This window comes from Cydia strobilella, chromosome 2 (genome assembly GCF_947568885.1).
Source record: "Cydia strobilella chromosome 2, ilCydStro3.1, whole genome shotgun sequence".
NCBI classification, from domain to species: Eukaryota; Metazoa; Arthropoda; class Insecta; order Lepidoptera; family Tortricidae; genus Cydia; species Cydia strobilella.
The window spans coordinates 23,849,705-23,868,683 of NC_086042.1; the positions used below are offsets into that span (position 1 = coordinate 23,849,705).

The 18,979-nt window shown below is 35.1% G+C and overlaps 1 protein-coding gene across 1 annotated transcript in view; it reads right to left on the bottom strand.

The window, feature by feature from the left end:
• LOC134754051 (heme transporter FLVCR2-like) overlaps nucleotides 1-18,979 on the bottom strand; it is a 392,641-nt gene that overhangs the window by 156,625 nt on the left and 217,037 nt on the right. The gene's annotated exons all lie outside the window — the stretch shown is intronic.

Genomic DNA, 18,979 nt, shown 5'->3' on the forward strand with positions numbered 1-18,979 from the left:
CACTAAAGTGACCAAGCTGTCAATAAAATGTTGTAAAACTGTTTTATCTGTCATAAGCTGCGGGTTAACTGAATTCTCGCTGTTCGGAATTTAAATGTCGATTTTAAATGATTGTGCCATTGAGAGTTTTCATGTCGTGTTTGCCTTTTTATACAAAGTCCTTTGACTACAAAAATTTAATATTCAATTTAATTTACTTATATGTTATTTCGTTCCATTTAAACTTAAACGAGGTATTTTACAAAAATTATTTGTGAAAAAACTTTTACACTTCACAACATTTGCTCCGTGCATAACTGTGATGTCGCCCCTTAGAGGATATAACCAAACGGAGTAGCTATTAACAGGCGTTCCCCTCTGTCGAAAATAGTCGGCCAATGGTCATACACAATGTATGGACTGACGTTTATCTGACATATGGCTATTTTGACGTTACTACATTTGACGTTCCCCTCCCCCGCAAAAATTGGCAGACTTTTTTGTACAGCAAATTACAGACAAGGCGTCTCCGTTGGTTATATCCTCCAAGTGTCGCCCTGACGGGTACCGAACACAACACAGCCGTTAAATAGTTACGAAGACTTTGTCCCTTGAAGTTGACGTTTTTTGCTATAATATATACACACGCCGTGTATTGTTGTCGCTTGTATTTTTCCAAATCGCACTTCGCATGTAGCCAATAACCATTATTCGCTTCATAGTTTGACTAAAATATGAAAAGCGGACGAACAAATGAATAGACTAGAGATTTTGCAATTTCAGTATATATCGTTACTGTAACGAATACACAGAAGACTTATGGTAATTGGCAAGCTTTGGTAGCTAAGAGGAGGCAATTGAGCTCTGGCACTTAATACAATTTAAAAGTAGTTACCGATTGCCAACGAGCCATGGGGCGTAGCATATTAGGTGTCAAATTGGTGGATCTCCAAGATCCAAATCGTCTATGTAGTTCGGAAGGCGGCCAAGCTAAAATGGGACTGGGCTGGTCACGTCTGCCGAATGCCGAATGAGTTTTGGGGCAAAATCACTTCATAGTGGGAGTCCGAAAACTCAAATCGGGGATCTGGCAGACCCTGCCGGCTATGGCGGGATGAACTAGACTCCTTCTAAAGGAGTGGCCAGACATAGCACTGGACAGAGATCTGTGGAGAAATTGGGGGAGGCCTTTGCCCAGCAGTGGGACCCAGGGGCTCCAAATAATAATGATACCGATTGTAAAATGAACTGAATTAAAGGTGTCAAGATAGACTTCGTACTGAATTTACAAGAGTACCTACAGTGTGTCGAGCAAACAAAAGCCCGAGTCGATACCGTTAAGCGACGACTAATCGCGAAATTATCGATCCTAACAGTTATGTACGTTATATAATGATTGAAGTACAATTGGTGCGATTTTCTATCGATCCGTCAGTTTCTGGGTTTCAATTCATTACTTCGTACTGAATTTACAAGAGTACCTACAGTGTGTCGAGCAAACAAAAGCCCGAGTCGATACCGTTAAGCGACGACTAATCGCGAAATTATCGATCCTAACAGTTATGTACGTTATATAATGATTGAAGTACAATTGGTGCGATTTTCTATCGATCCGTCAGTTTCTGGGTTTCAATTCATTACTTCGATCCAGTAAAATTGAGGATAGACAAAATATTAATCCGACCCGATTGTTCTTAAGATCCGAAAACTCACTAGGCTACCAACGCTTCCTTAGCTTTATGAGTACCACTTTATAATTAAAAGATATACTAACATAGGTACCCCGAATATGTTTAAACGTGTACAGAATATGTTACTTTCATTATGGCTCTTTCTCAAACCCATTTATTTACTTTAATGTTGATAAAATTCAAGAGAGATACAAAGTCTAACATCATTCAGATCCACTCCACGTTGGTCAATTAAGTACGTGCCCTCGTACGCACTGCTTTGATTTATCGAAAGGCAGGGCTGAAATAGCGGGTTCATTATGGAAGTTAGTAACTGCAGACTTGCCTGTTTTCTAAGATCAGCTGAAATATGTGCCGCTTTGCTCTACTTGTGTCAAGTATTAAAATATGGCTAATAATTGTCTCGAGTAGGTATTGTATGCGACACGTTTGAAATAAAAGTATTAAAATTTACATAATTTTAATATAATTATAACAAACACAAAAATCTATAGTTTGTGTAATTTTGATTTATATTTTTTTTTAATGTTTGCCCACGTTAAATTAGATTCTGATAATTATAGATCTTAACCTCATGCTTTTAAATGCGATTTTCTGGGAATATATTAATAAAACTCATCTATGTCCATAATTCGAAGACCACTAGTCTTCGAATTATGGACATAGATAAAAATTTATACCCTTTATAATTATACGTAAAATGAAATTACTAAAAACTTAATACTTCGAACAAGGATAATAGTTATTTTAATCAATTATTCACTTGGTGCGCTAGCAAACCCAGATAAAAAAAATTGAATGTAGGCAAATTTTCTGGGTGTTACTTAAATTATGGAATTTATATTCATTAGATATACTCCTATTACTAAAACTCTATTGTTTACAGCCTATTAATATTAATCTGCCCCCGCCAAGACGAGCAAAGCGAAGGGCAAGGCCTACCTACCTACCTTTTCTCGAAGCGCTTCGTCGTTTTTTTAACCCTCATAACTTGGGTTTGGAATACACCAGATAAATAACATTCTCGGGGTATGATGCCAATAGTGGACTTATTAAGCATAAAAATTTTCAATTGCATAGCTCTTATACTTTAGATTTTATTCATATCTAAAAAACCCCGATTTCGTCACTCACTCACTCCCGAACTCACTCACTCATCAAAACCTTTAGGGTACTTCCTGAAGATCTAGGAAGCTGAAATTTCTTATGTAACATAGTCTTAGTACACAAACGACAAAAAATTCAAATAATTGATATTTTTAGCCCCTAAGGGGGTGAAAAGGGGGGTGGAATTTTGTATGGAAAATCAATAACCGCTGTACCGATATAGTTAAAATTTGGTATGTAGATAGTTTTTGTTATGGGGAATGATATAGAATAGTTTTCAACCCCAAAATCACCCTGTAAGGGTGAAAAGGGGGTGGAAAAGGGCGTAATCAGTAAAAAGCAGATTGTATAAAAGATGCCCCCAGATACGAAATCTCAGGATTTTTAATAGTAAATTACCCCCAACCCTTTAAATTAGGGGATGGAAGATTGTCATAAGCAACTTACAGAAAGAAGTGAAATCCCACCAAAAACATTTCATGTAAAATGTTGCCAAGACAAAACCATATGGCTCGCACTGTCACATATTTCGACTAAGGTGTAGAGTTTGTGAAGTCAGGGCCTGTAGAGTTAGAAGCTTGGCTCTACAAAAGATCTGATAACTTTTTGACAGTGCGAGCCATATGATTTCGTCTTGGCAACATTTTACATGAAATGTTGGTGGGATATAACTATTATTGAAACTTTAAAAAAACCCCTACGTCCAAAAATAAAATCCATTTTATGCCAAAAATGCCTAACATAATTTTGGATAAAAACTGATACTCTTCAAACAGCTAGATCGGTTTCTATGGAACATAACTAGCTAAGAACCACTGCAAGTAACTCACTTTCACGTAAAAAAAACCGCATCGAAATCGGACTATCCGTTGGAGAGCTACGCTCCTACGCTGCCACAGACAGACAGACGTTAGCTTCTAACATATAACACACGTTTTGCCTCTGGGGTTTAAAAATAAGGGTGCCATTTAGGTTTCAAGCGCCAAGCAGCACACACTTGTCGCAAACTAGGAGAAAGTTGTGGAGTCGTTAGCGCACTAGTATTGCTTATCTGGCGGTGGCACGTTCTTTGATACGCGTTGTCGGCATAATTACCGCTTTATTAACACACTAGCTTTTGCCCGCGACTTCGTCTGCGTGGACTCAGTAACCGCAGCTAGAGTAAGAATAGCGCCTGGGTAAAGTGTAATAGCTATCATGCAATAAAACTATGAAAACGGATTATATCGCGTATATTGAATTTATAATACATCCCGACGTTTCGAACCCTTTATTTCATGAGTAACTATCGCGGTAACCGAAGACAATATTATAGCAATCATGCAAATTGAGCATTGCTTAATATGTACACAAATTATCAGGCACTTCATTATTTCAATTCCACCCCGTTTTCGACCCTCTTAATCCCTGATTTTCGGGATAAAAACTCTCCTGTCCTTTTCCGAGACTCAAACTACCCCTATGCCAAATTTCAACTGAATCGGTTCAGCGGTTTAATCGTGAAGAGGTAACACACAGACAGACAGAATATGAAGTTTATTTGGTTTATCATACGATGCATATAGCATTACACAATTAGGAGATATACGAGCCATAGAAAAGTATTAATTTATTTGATAAAAGCCAAACTTCTATTCATATCGCTTATCGAGGGCAAGCGAGCTTTAGTTTAAGCTAGGTAACCAGTATAAATGTAATCTTCAAATTGTAGGTTATGATTCTTGAAGTAAAACTAAGAAGCCCTAAAATACGACAAATTTTAATTATTTGTTACCGTATTTGCCTAAGTAAAACATGTTATTTGGGGCATTGCATTCAGAAAACTCTTGGCATGTTAAATCCATGTAACTACACATTGTAGGTACACCACAAATACTATCTACTAGGCTCTGTTTCCCACGACTTCGTTCTCGTGAATTTTTAAATTGGATGTTGTAGTTCTACATGAACTTTGTGCAGCTAAAAAGCAGTTGAAAGTACTTGATAATTGTGTTACAATATCTTCTTCCAGTTTCAAATCTTCTCAATACAAACTGTCAATCTCCTTTCAACCCCCTTACAGATATTTTTTTCCAAAACTTGCTCGAAAACATTTTCGTTCTCCATACAAAGTTTCAACACCTTTTTCATATGAAATAGATTAATTTTCAAAAACACTGAAATTAGTTCTTTTGTTTTATTACGGTTCTTCGGAAGTTTCAAGTCCCTCACTCACAAAAACCTTCGTTCACTACCCTGAGGGGGATGATTTTTCAAAAACGCTGACATTACTTTTCTTGTATTTTATTAAAATGCCTTTTTCCGAAGTCAAGTTCCTAGCTTAAAATAAGACTTCAATCCCATACAAACTTTCATCCCCCTTTTTAACCCTCTTTGAGGCTGAATTTCTAGAGATCGCTTCTTATTTCTTGTCCAAATTTCAACTTTCTAGTCTCTTACCAACTCAAGTCGTTCCCGTAACAAACTTTCAACCCCCTTTTAGCCCGTGTTCAAAGGACAATGTGAATCACAGCCCAGGTTTGCATTAATCAAAGAGAGAATTAAAAAGTTTGACAGTTCTATCCCATTGATCCGGTGTCGAGATTGTATGGGCGCGAGATAAATGACTAGAATTAGAGGATTGAATTGTCACTTAATTACCTTTGTAAAGGTATTACACCTACCCACTTTGATGTTGATTGTTAAAACGAATTTAGATGACACGGCACGTAGTATGGAGAACCGATCGTCCACTATGCTCTTAACAGTTATGATGCAAAACACTTATTTTTTGAGTTTTTTTTTTAATTTACATATATAATGAACAAGTTTCGAAACAAATCAAATTATTTTATTAAATATTTTGATGTTTTTTTTTAAGTAGTCACATGTATAAATTATAAACTGTAACAGATGTCATATATTAAAGAAAAAGTGACGAAGCCAGTGGTGAAGGCCGGATTCGAACCGTCGTCTTTAGCTATCGCGGCTAACGCCATGAACCCCTAGGCCACCTCGCCACCAGGCCCCGCCAGGGGGCACCAGGGGGAGGGAAAGTGGCGAGGTGGCCATGGCCTAGGGGTTCATGGCGTTAGCCGCGATAGCTAAATACGCCGGTTCGAATCCGGCCTTCACCACTGGAGGGCTTCGTCACTTTTTCTTTAATACATATGACATCTGTTACAGTTTATACTTCATATTATATGATGTCATTGTAAATGTAGTATTGACTTGTAAAAGAGCCATTGAGGCCCACTTACAGAATAAGTACTTACATTTTGAATTTTTTCATTTTTAAATTTTGATTGAAGTGGTTTCCCCTGTAGAATCCATCTTACAAACAAAAAGTAGGTATAACATTTAAAACTTTCGCGGTTTAAACACATATTAAATCACATTTAGAAACGGGTCTATCGCGAATTTATTTTGTTACCTTTATTTACCGACGTTTCGACACAGGTTTCACTGGTCGTGGTCGCGGCTAACTGACGTCCCAGCAAAATGTCAAAACAGAGATTTGTGTGACTACCCCACGAAAAGTGCATTTAAAGTTCGAGGTAGACATCACATTTTCAAACCACCCACTACACATAAAAGTTAATTATTGTCAATAGTCCGACACACAACACTCACAACATCCGCGCACACATCCGAAGATAGATCCCTTGGCTTTAACTTCTAGATCACTGGTCCCCAAGTTGCCGATAAGTTAAAACCATCTTCCCTATTAAAATTTCTGGGGTGCTTGAAATCAAGAAGCACCCCAGAAATTTTGTGTCGACACGTCGGTAAATAAAGGTAACAAAATAAATTCGCGATAGACCCGTTTCTAAATGTGATTTAAAAAGTAGGTACTTAATCTTAAAGGAAAAATCTAGATGTATATAAAGAGGTGGATTATTCAAAAACTAGTGGTTAGATTGTTTGGGTATAATCCTGTGACTCTCTAGTGAAAATATCTTGTGTAGGTGCGAAAGGGTAAAAGTTCCATACCTATAACACTTTATATTCGAATTGCAAGCCCAAGCTGTAATGCAACTTAGTGAAACTAGTGGTTTATTTGTGTCGGGTCACGCACTTATAAGTAATATATTTCTCATCATATCCTACACGAACATGGCTCTGCAAAGTTTCGTTTTTTCCATCTTTATTACTTCTAACAGTAACTAACACTAGCCATAGAGGCGATTATTAAATTAAAATAAATAATTTTCAATTTCCGGAGTTCGTTTCTAAGGTTACTTTAAATTAAATTTGAATTTGAATTTAAACTGTCTTGAGACATAATATTGTCTTCGGTTACCGCGATAGTTACTCATGAAATAAAACTATGAAAACGGATTATATCGCGTATTATATTGTCTTGAGACATACTAATATTTAAAAAAAAAACAAAAAAGGTGCTTGAGAAAGACCTAGGCTCTCGAAACATGTCGCGCGAGTGAATAGAGACACGTGAGTCTAAACCGTAATAATTACTTTAAATTACGTTGGGTTATTTTAAGATTATCAAGCCTAAGGTCAAGGGATTAATTATATAAATTAAACCCTGTTGTGTGAAAAGGCCAATTAAACTTACTTACTTAAATCTACCATCTTAATGCCTACACTACCTTATGGGATCACTTCGGTCTTGCAAATCAGTTAAATGCGTTTTTCTCAGAGACCGTTTGACGTAGATACCTAAAATTTGAAATAGTTATAGCAATTACCACCACTAATATTGTAAATAAGTCAAAACCGCTTATTTCTTATTTTAGGGGGTTGAGAGGGGTTACCTGATTTTTTATTTCATTTGTAAGAATCGTGTGGGGTACCATTAGAAAGCTTGCAAAAAATTGAGTCGATGGACTGATTTTGACTTAATTTTAGACTGCAGTAGTTTCGATAAAAAATGCATTTAAAGTTGCAAGTTTTCATACAAAAATATTCGCCTCTGTCCTGGGGATTTTCGCAAAAACTATAGCTAACAGCCAGCTAACCAGACAATAACCTACTAAAACGAGCATGAAGACGGCGGGAAGATTATCAGGATAACGTAACCTTTACTCGTTTTTTGACTGCAGCTTGATCTTAGGTTACTTAGGGAATCAGTACTTGGTAATTCTGTACTTTACAATGGTTGCCCTATACCTTAAAAAAACAACCTTATTGGAATAGAAATAAGTTTAAATTTGGAACGGGATTTTTCACATACTTAAGTCATTTAGTTAATTTGTTTGTGGAATTTATATGTGCATAGAGTTACTAAATCGTAGATAGCTAGATAAATTAATTTAATATTTATTTAATAGTGTTGATGATTTCTAATCTACGACTTTTGACTACTACGACGTTCAGTATCTGATTAGTCAAATTACTGTCGAGTTAAGTAAACCTGGATAAGGGTTGTGTGATGGACAGATATGATTTAGGAACCTAGCACATATTACAAATTATTGGTCATTTATACAATATAGTACAACACAGGTTCATGTCAATAATGTACCTATGTAAATAAATAAATAATTATTCCAAATTGATTGCAGTTAAAACTAGTTTTGACTTTTCAGGAAAACGCATTTTCACTAGGTGAAACTAGTTTTCACTGTAGGTATTCTGCCAGAGTTAAAGGATAGGTGCGACGATGAGCAGGTTTCATGTCCTATTCTTTCTCTATTCAGGCAGCTCGCCTTTGGAATAGTCTCCCTGTTAAAATTAGACAGTGTCCGAATAGATTTGCATTTAAAAAATCCTTACGTGAGTACTTTGCTGGCAGAACGATGAATTCTTAGTGTTTCTGTTTTGAAAATTTCATCTGATATCTTATGTATTTGTATGTATGTATATTGTATGTATTTATATGAATATTATATATACAGATATACGCCTATGCCTATCCATTTTTTAACTATACTTGTATATATGTAATCACTATGTTGCACCGCCTACAAATTATCTGCTTTGCCCGAAGGTTGACTGGTAGAGAATGCCTCATATCATTAAGTCCGCCTTTTGTACGATTGTATTTTCTTTTGTGCAATAAAGATTAAATAAATAAATGAGCAAAGCGAGAAGGAGTATGTTAGGCTGATTGGTCACGGTTAGCCTAACGCTAACCGTGACCAATCAACGCGAATTCGAGAGAATGGTGGTAAATTAAATGTCGCATAATTTAATACTGAAACGGGATTTAATAGAAAGCACTTACTTTTATCATTTTGGCCTGACGTTTTGAACGTCACATTACGTCCGCGGCGACAGGCAAACTCAAATCAATATTATAATGTATTTTTTCTTATTGCTACTTTCATATACCTTTGATTAAAAATTTCGGTATTTGTAAGAAACGAACAAGAGACAAAAACTGACTTTTCATTTTGAGTCGTGTCCAGTCTATAAGTTTTATATGTATAATAACATGAGGTCATAATAACACCTACTTACTGTTTTTGACGTATTTAGTTTTTTACATACGAAGTTGTCATTTTTATTGTCAACTTTGACGTATATTGTTGTTATTATGGTGTTTGGTAAATAAAGATATTAAGAGGGACTTCCGGTTCGAGCGCCATCTTGATAGTTAGCATCGTGATTAATTACTTTGTTTTTTGCTTATTAATATTGTTTAAAGTTTAATATCGATAGCTTATTATACAGTAAACTAATGTGGTAGTGTGCAGTGAATGGAGAATTAATTTTGAAGCGCGTTTAACCACCATCTTGGAGTCAACGGCCGGTAGTCCACGTGCTTCTTGTAAAGACTAGCTATCGATTTACAAGAGCTAACAAATCACCGTACACTGTCTTGTACAACCGTACAATTTTTGTCGTTTGTAAACCTCTCAATACCTTGATACTGGCGAAATAGTCCCACTGGGCTGAAGCCATAATTTTAAAAGAAGAAGAAGAAGATATTAAGAGAGATTTTATGCTACTGGACGTGAGATATAAGCGGGACAGTCGGTGTCTACGACACAGATATCAAATGACGCCTCCCTCTGTGCATCCTAGACGCCGCGGCACCGGCGGCGGCGCCGTCCACCGTCGCCTTCGTTGATGATGGGTTCTTTGACCACGTTCCTCCAGATTATATTATATTATTATAAGAGTTAGGGGCGAAAACCAGGTTTCATACAATTTTAAAAAAAATCCTAAATAGCTACGATTAAAATATACCAAATTGTGTAAAAATATTTTTCAATATCTAGGGAGGGAAAGTGAGGACTACGTTTGTGCGCAGAATCGATTGTTCCCTATCCTCTTAATGTATGCTAGAGACCTCATACCTACTATTGTCACTGTGACAAGATACAAAATGGGTCATAAATTAAGCCTGTTCGAAATACCTTAAGCAATGATAAAAGCTTTATCTATTTAATAAGCTTTATCATTTCATAGTGTTTGAGATATGCCTAAACTTTAATGCGTCATAACGATGCGTACATCACTTGCAATAATATGTTACTCTTCAAATGACGCAAAAATATGAGACACGCTCAGGCTCTACAAATAAGACCATGTCAGATATTTTTGCGGCCTTCGAAGAGTAACATATTATTGTAGATGACTGTTAGATAGTAGATAGATTACCTACTCACGAAACACTTTGCTGCCGCAGTTGTGTCTGCGGGCTTGGCCAAATTATTTTTATTAGATTTTGGAGTATTTAGGAGTTCCTTGGCTTCATTAGTATATCTTTTGCGTTAAAAACGGGTGTCCAGGAGCGAATGAACTTTCAACATTCCCACCAACCGATAGTTCCCCCTATCCTACCTTAATACTCGTAGTTAAAATTTGAAACGAAAGTTAAAAATTTTGTTCAGTTGTACTTACAGCATGCGATTTAACTTTGTTCTCTACTACGAATTTTGTACATACCATTCCAGTCGTACTTACCTGGTCACAGCAATAATTTACTTTATTTTTAAAGTCACAAACGCAACCGCAGTTTCTTTCCTTCCACCTTTCCCGAAGTACCTATATAGTCGGGATTCCACAAAGCCTGAAATACCAACCGAGCCCCAGCCCCAAGTACGCAAAGTATTAGCTGTGAGAAAAAGCGTTTGAATATTTATATCTTGCTCCAGAGGCTAATTTCCAAGATATTAATCCAGACGAAGATTAAAGAAACTATTAAACCGGCATTATTTTGTATTCATTGCGCGTTGTTAAAAATTGTGGATTAATACGGTGGGGGAAAAGATGAACACGGGATAGGAGTATAATGGTTGTTGTTTGTCCGCTTCTCTAGGTGACACCAAAAATATACAACTAGCAAACCAATGCGTTATCTTTTTTAAACAAAAAACATATATACCTAGGCTCGCAGAAACGAAATCTTCCTTAGAGGTAATACATTTAGTATACTCAGTTTTTTTTTATATAATCAGAATCAGGATGCATTTATTCGTTATAAGTGGTACTTGCATTGTATTGGTCTTATAAATAAAGAATATTGCGAACACTATGTTTTGCCGCTAGGCGTACGAATTTGTTTACCTATACACGGTGGCTAAAAAATAAGTGCATTCCCGTTGCCAGGGAGGGTTTGGGATTATACTCAGCAACTTTTACTATGGGACTAACCCCGAAATCGCAAAAAAAAATTTGGCTGTTTCATAAATTTTGGCTGGTCCGTTTTCTATGGGAGGGTACTTTTTTTTTCGCGATTTCGTTTTTGATCTCATAGTAAAAGTTACTCAGTATTATCCCAAAACCTCACTGGCAAAGGGAAAGCACACCAGCTTGTATATAAACTAAATTAAGCATGCACAAGTCTTAGGTATTCATGCTTATATATAAACTAAATTTTATGCAAATTTCATAGGTTTATAAGTCACTAAGGCCCGCTTGCAACATCCCACTAACCCGGGGTTTAGCAGTTAAACCTTTAACCCAGTGTCTAATAGTACTGGTACCTATGGTAACTCCAGGTTTAACCGGTTAATCCCGGGTTAGTAGAACTTTGCAAGTGGGCCTAATAGTCAAACAACCACACCTATTTACGCACTTTTTCTATTTTTGTTTACGAGAACAGTTGTAAAGTGACCGCTTCCAATCAGTGCCGCACGCATAAATATAGTAGCTGATATGTGCTGAATTGCTGATATTATATTTTTCGCTTTTGATATGCGCGTAGCAAAAAAGACTGCAGCGCGTGCTTGCGCTGCATTATTTTGTTCTACACTCCTTGATAACTTTACCTAACAGACGCTACAGCATGCATGACGCACGTGAAAAGTAGAAATAATTTGTCGTTAAAAACATAATGCCATGTCGTCAATAAGAGGACTCGTTTTAAATCTTAATCTGTTAAGTTATTAGTAAACTGAATGAGCAAACAGCGCGCAAAAATTTTCAATCCAAACTTGCCAAGCATTTAAATGTAACTACATAATATCAAAGATAGATATAACTCCGTAATAGATGGATACAGTCTAAGGAAAAAACGTGCCTCGAAAATCACGAAAATTTGATTCTCGATCAGATGGCGCCACTAGTTTTGGCCTACACTCGTATAGAGGGCGTTGACTGTTTCGTTTGTTATTTATAATTTTAACGCATACCAGTGAAAGAACATGGGTCAAAATCATATAAAAATAATTAATGCTAATAAAAAAATCATTTATCCATATTTAAATACATTTTATCGTATTTTTATAAATATTTATTTTTAGTTTTAAAGTGTGTCGACAGATGGCAGTGAATTTACTGGGGTTACAAAATTTACTATGACAGTACCGCTCTAGTATAAGTTACTCTATGATAATATAAATATATCACAGCGAGATCAGCACAACTTCTCGTTTTCTCCGTTCTCAAGAGTAAACAGTTTTCATAAACGTCAAGTTCCTCAGAAATTTAAAATAAAATCACCTTTTTCAGTAAGAAGGATTTTGAAACCCGGCGATTTTCTGCGAAGTATCTTGAATTCAGTAGAATAGATTCAAAGACAACTTTAACTCGCCTGGGAAAGTTTGCTTCAAAACTAGTGATGCGAGGGGTTCGATGTGTCCACAATTGATATTTATGTAAAAAAGAGAAAAAATGGATATCTCTTCGTAATACCTAATTCATGGTTCTGATTTGCTAAGTTTTTATTAGTCTCAACATTATTTTGTTTATATCACGAAAATTCTGAAGTCGACATCATTAAATAAGAGATTGTATTAAAATAAATTAACAAAACCAGATACATAATTCGAGCTGATAGCAAAAGTTTTAATTAAAAAAATTGCAAGAATCTTTTAGCTGTTTTGGTTTCTGTTTCTCCAATAAGTAATAACATAGAGTAACTTATACTAGAGCGGTACTGTCATAGTAAATTTTGTAACCCCAGTAAATTCTCTGCCATCTGTCGACACACTTTCAAACTAAAAATGAAGATTTATAAAAATACGATAGAATGTATTTAAATATAGATAAATGATTTTTTTTATTTGCATTAATTATTTTTATGATTTTGAACCATGTTCTTTCACTGATATGCGTTAAAATTGTTAAATAACAAACGAAACCGTCAACGCCATCTATACGACTGTAGGCCAAAACTAGTAGCGCCCTCTGAACGAGAATCAAATTTTCTTGATTTTCGAGGCACGTTTTTTCCTTAGACTGTATCCATCTATTACGGAGTTATATCTATCTTTGGTAATAAGCAGTGGAAGTGTTTAGGACGACAGTGCCGCCGAAGTAAAATAAATATCGAGGAAGTTTTTTTTAAATTAATTTAACATTATTTATTGTACATCAGACACTATCATTAAGCACTACCAGCACTGCCAGTAGTAATTCCATAACATTAATGCTTTTTACTGAATGTGTCTGGTAGGAACGCATTAAAACTTAAAATAATGTTACAGTAATAAAAAGTAACTTCATCGATACGAGCACATCCCTGTGATCAACTGTACGAGAAAAAGATAACAAAGAATAGTGCCGCAGACATCTTAATGGAATTCCTTCTTTTAGAATCATGTTGAGTGTTTATTTTAGGTGTTGAGCAATGCTTTCGCTGTCATACTGCTACTTAAACCTATGCAGTAATTATCTAAACCCAGGACGAGGCGTAAGCTTGTGAAAGCCCTCTGTACCATGTACTTCGGGTTACCATCGAAACAACAATGGTAATCAAATACGTACATATTAATATTACACGTGTATGTCATGTGTAACATTAACTAACACGACTTACACGACATTCCATCAAAATGGCGATATTTCTCTTTAATCCGGAAGTTAAAACTGCTTATAAAAAAGAAATCATGCTAAGAAAAAAGGTAGGACCAAAGTTTTGGGAGCATTCAAGGCAATAGGAAGTTCGATAAAAAAAAAACCGGCCAAGTGCGAGGCGGACTTGCCCACCAAGGGTTCCGTACTTTTTAGTATTTGTTGTTATAGCGGCAACAGAAATACATCATCTGTGAAAATTTCAACTGTCTAGCTATCACGGTTCATGAGATACAGCCTGGTGACAGACGGACAGACGGACAGCTAAGTCTTAGTAATAGGGTCCCGTTTTTACCTTTTGGGTACGGAGATATTTAAAATTAGAGTTAGTAAAGTTATGAATTCCTCATATTTAACCTACAATTTTAAGAAAACATACAAGGCAAAACAATAAAAAAGAGCAGTCATTGAAAAAGTAAAATATTGTCACACTTTAAAGCGATCTCCACAAAGAAGGTACTTAAAACAAAACTTGCATATTCATGAGAGGGCAACGAAGACTCATTTGCAAAATTAATCCTTAAGCCTAAGAAATTCCTTATTGTTCAGCCAGATTTGTTTCTCGCCGTTTACCGGGTTTTAGACTACGAGAGCTGCCTTATTAAATTTGAGAAAGCGAGTTCCAAACTAATATAATAAATTAAATTTGGGCACATTGTTGAATAAGGTTATGAATATACACAGCTTTTGATTTAGGCACCGATTTAAAAGATTCAATTCTATTGTTTCGTTATAAATGACGTTATGAGTGTACAGTAAGCATCAAAACTAGCGGTTCATACTAAACTATCTACCAATATTTTATCATTTTCTCTTTATGTAGAACAATTAAATAGCTACAGATACTTTTGAACGCAAACTATAGAGATACTTCTATTTGGGAACGTATTCTAGAGTGGCAAATACCTAGGTACTTTTGGCGCGTTTCACCCGCCATTATTAATGTTATACGCGAATAGTAGTTACCTAGTGTTTCTTATTTCAAATAACACAGGTACAATAAAATAATTTGATTTGTTCATATTTTTAATAATTTTGTCCGTTATTTTTGTAGAAGCTATGCTGTGCTCGCAATTCTTATTTACTTGACATTTAGTGAATTAACACAGTGCACAAAACAGGCAGGACGAAGTTGTATATGTTTAAGATAAGTTTTGGAGACGCGAACTTTCAAGCAATTTGGCAGTAAGTCGAGAACGTGCGACGTAGTGGGTTCTACCATATCCTAAAGAATAAGTAGCAAGTCACAGAAGGTTGCGCTTATAAGTACAATTGCATCAGTTAAAAAATAATGTTTTACTGACCTAGCAAAGCCAAACTTCTCCGTTTCAGCTTTTCAGGCAAAAATACTTTTCACCACACTAGCCGGTAAAGGCTCTCTTGATTATTCAAAAACTAATGAGTTATTCGTTATTCAAAAAGTAATCGAGTTGTTTGTTTTATGTTGGCTGGTAGAATTGACTTTTAAATGATGAATTTGAATGATAAATGTTTAATAACGTCTATTTGGATTTGATTTTGTTTGATATTTTACAGTAAGTATTTTCCTCGCGTTGGTGTGGTGAAAAATTTTGTGTTTCACTCGGTGGCAAAATTTGATTAACCCTCGCAACGCTCAAGATTCCACTTTATAAACCACTATAGTTACGCTAGAACTGCTATAGCTACGCTCGTGGTTCAATTTTGGAATTTTTCTTTTGCTCGGGTATCAATAACTAAATTAGCACGAGCGGTTAAACAACTACGTGCCTGTCAACCAAATTTTAACTATTGTCCGGCTGTTCTCCTCTACAGCCTTTACGTATTTATATTCGCTACAAGAAGGATTTATGAAAACCTGTATAGGTATTCCTGTCTGGTAGGTAAAGTGTTATAAGCAGTGATTAGAATTTTTGGAGTACCTTAATTTTTACTTACTTAATATGTGAAAAAAAAAAAACATTTTTGTTAGGTTTATAGAACTTTATTTTCTCAAAGAAGTTATACATCTCACTTCAGAGAAACTTAACTACAGCAGAACTAAATATAAATAATCAGTAAGTATAGCGAGTGCATGCGTACTCACTTACAAAGCTCTTAACTAACTAAAATTTAAAAATAAATAAATACTAAAATTTATGTTTGGTAACTACAAACTTAACTACTTGATACTTGAACCACTTCCTGTTTTGTACGTACGTATAATATTTCTTCACATGTAAACTTTCTTGAGACATTATTATTATATAATTTTACTGTTTTAAGGGGCCCACTGATTACCAGTCCGCCGGACGATGTCGGCCTGTCTATCTGTCTGCCTAATTTTTGTTCTAACTGACAGGCTGATATCGTCCGGCGGACTGATAATCAGTGGGCCCCTTTAGATACCTACTTATAAGTATAATAATATAGTTAAAACGCGCATAATGTGTCATAGACCCATGTTTCCATTTTAAAAATTGAGACTGGGTTTCGTAAAAAGTGCGCAGCTAACTGATTTTAATTTTAATTTCAATCATTCTTTATGCCACTTCACAATGTAGTACCTAAGTAGAAAAAAGTAAACAAAAGGTAAAAAGCTTTGTCAACTTTAAATAGTAATAAAACTGACTAATGCATATTGGCTCACCTTATGTTTTTTTAGTTAAACATATGAAAGCAACTACAATTCATGACAGACCTGTAAGCGGTGATCGTGCTCGACGTGTCATAAATGTGGACATTCTTAGGCACAAACATCAAACTATTTTATTGTATAGATATGTGACATGCTTGCGCCCATGAGAGATATATTATAGCATTGTGTATATTAAATAAAGTCCCGTTCTTCCTTAGTATTATTATGACGTCATACTTAGTTTAAGGCCCAAACTTTCATATCTTTGATGTCTGTGAACTAAAAACAAATATTTTACTTGACTTTTATCAGAAGCAAATTCCATTTACTTTTTGATAAAGTCTTAGGGACAAATACCTTAAATGCATGATATAGTAGGTATATTACATAATATAGGTACTTGCAAGTAAATACAGCATAAACCTTGTAACTCAAACCTTCTGTAATCAGACAGCAACTAGTATTAGACAAGTTAATATTTGCACCAGCTTAACCTAAGGCCTGTTTAAAAAATTGACTATTATACATATAAGTAACTATGTACATATTAACGTCTAAGCCACATTTTTTGTCTTAAATTGTGCGATAATATAATGCTGTAATAAACTGAGATTTAGTTTCTTACAATAATAATCTTCTACAATTAATTTCTAGATATTAACCAGACTAAACTAAAATGATTTAAACGATTAATATGTATGAAAGTTAGAGCTTCCAAAAGTTTAAATCTGTTTCTGCATTGTTTCATGTACACCTCCTATTATTCAAGTTAGGGTCATGGCACACTGCGTCCGATTCACAACTCCTCGTCGTCGTTATCTCGCTCAAACTTCGGAGCGACGTACGATTCGGACGCAGTGGGCCACGCCCCTAAGGCATGCATACCGGAATTCCAGAATCTCGAAATACCGGAATATCGGACCGATATTTACGAAAATGAAGATGGCCAATATAGAAATTTGATATTTCTGGTATGTTAACTTTTTGGTTTCGTTTTATAAAATATGATGGTAGGTACGACGAAAACTACCATTGTTACGACGAAGAAATACTTTTGGTGTTCATATCTATATCTATCTATATATATAAACGTAAAAGTCCTGACTGACTGACTAACTTAAATCAATGCCCAGCCCAAACCGTTGCCCCTAGAGAGCTGAATTTTTCACATTAGGTAGCTTTTATGATGATAGTATCCACTAAGAAGGGGTTTTTCAAAATTCACCCCCTAAGGTGGTGAAAAAGGGGTTGAAAGTTTGTATGTAGATCAAAATTTTTATCAAATGCGGGACTTAAAACTTTGTATATGGGCATATTATTAGAATACAGGAAAAGTAATTTCAGCGTTTTTTAAAATTCATCCCCTAAAAGGGTTAAAAAGGGGTTGAGAAGTTTGAAACCATTACAAATGCTTTGAAATTTCTTAGAAAGGCATAATAGCCGCTTCCAAAAAAAATATTCGACGTATTTGGATATTTAACCCCTACGGGGGTTGAAAAGGGGATGAAAGTTTGTCTTGGGTTTCAAATTTTATTATAAGCTAGGAACTTAAAACTTTGCATAAAGGTATTATATTAAAAAACAAGAAAACTAATTTCAGCGTTTTTAAAAATTCATCCCCCAAGGTGGTGAAAAGGGGGGTTGAAAGTTTGAATGGAAATCAAACATTTTATTGACTGCGGGACTTGAATCTTTGTATAAAGGTATATTATTAGAATAGAAGAAAAGTAATTTCAGCGATTTTAAAAATTCACCCCTTAAAGGGATGTGTGAAAGTTTGTATAGGGTTCAAATTTAATTTTAAGCTAGAAATTAGAAACTTCGTAAAAAGGTATATCATTAAAAGAGTAGAAATTGATTTTAGCGTTTTTGAAAATTCATCCCCCAAGGTGGTGAAAAGGGGTTGAAAGTTTGTCTAGAGATCAAACATTTCTTTGAGTGCGGGACTTGAATCTTTGTATAAAGGCATATTATTAGAATACAATAAAAGTTATTTCAGCGTTTTTAAAAATTCATCCCGTAAATAACCACTTTACGGGATGAATTTTAAAGGGGTTTAAAATTTGTAGTCCTAATTTTATTTTAAGCTAGGTACTTTAAACTTCGTAGAAAGATATTCAATTAAAAGGGAAGAAAACTTATTTCAGCATTTTTGAAAATTCATCCCCCAAGGTGGTAAAAAAGAGGTTGAAAGTTTGTATGGAAATCAAATCTTTTTTTGAGTATAGAACTTCAGTCTTTGTATAAAGGCATATTATTAGAATACAAGAATAATAATTTTAAATATATAAGCGTTTTTAAATATTCATCCCCTAAAAGGGTTAAAAAGGGGTTGAAAGTTTTAATCCATTACAAATGCTTTGAAACTTCTTAGAAAGGCATTGTATAATATTACAAAAAAAAGTTATTTAACGTT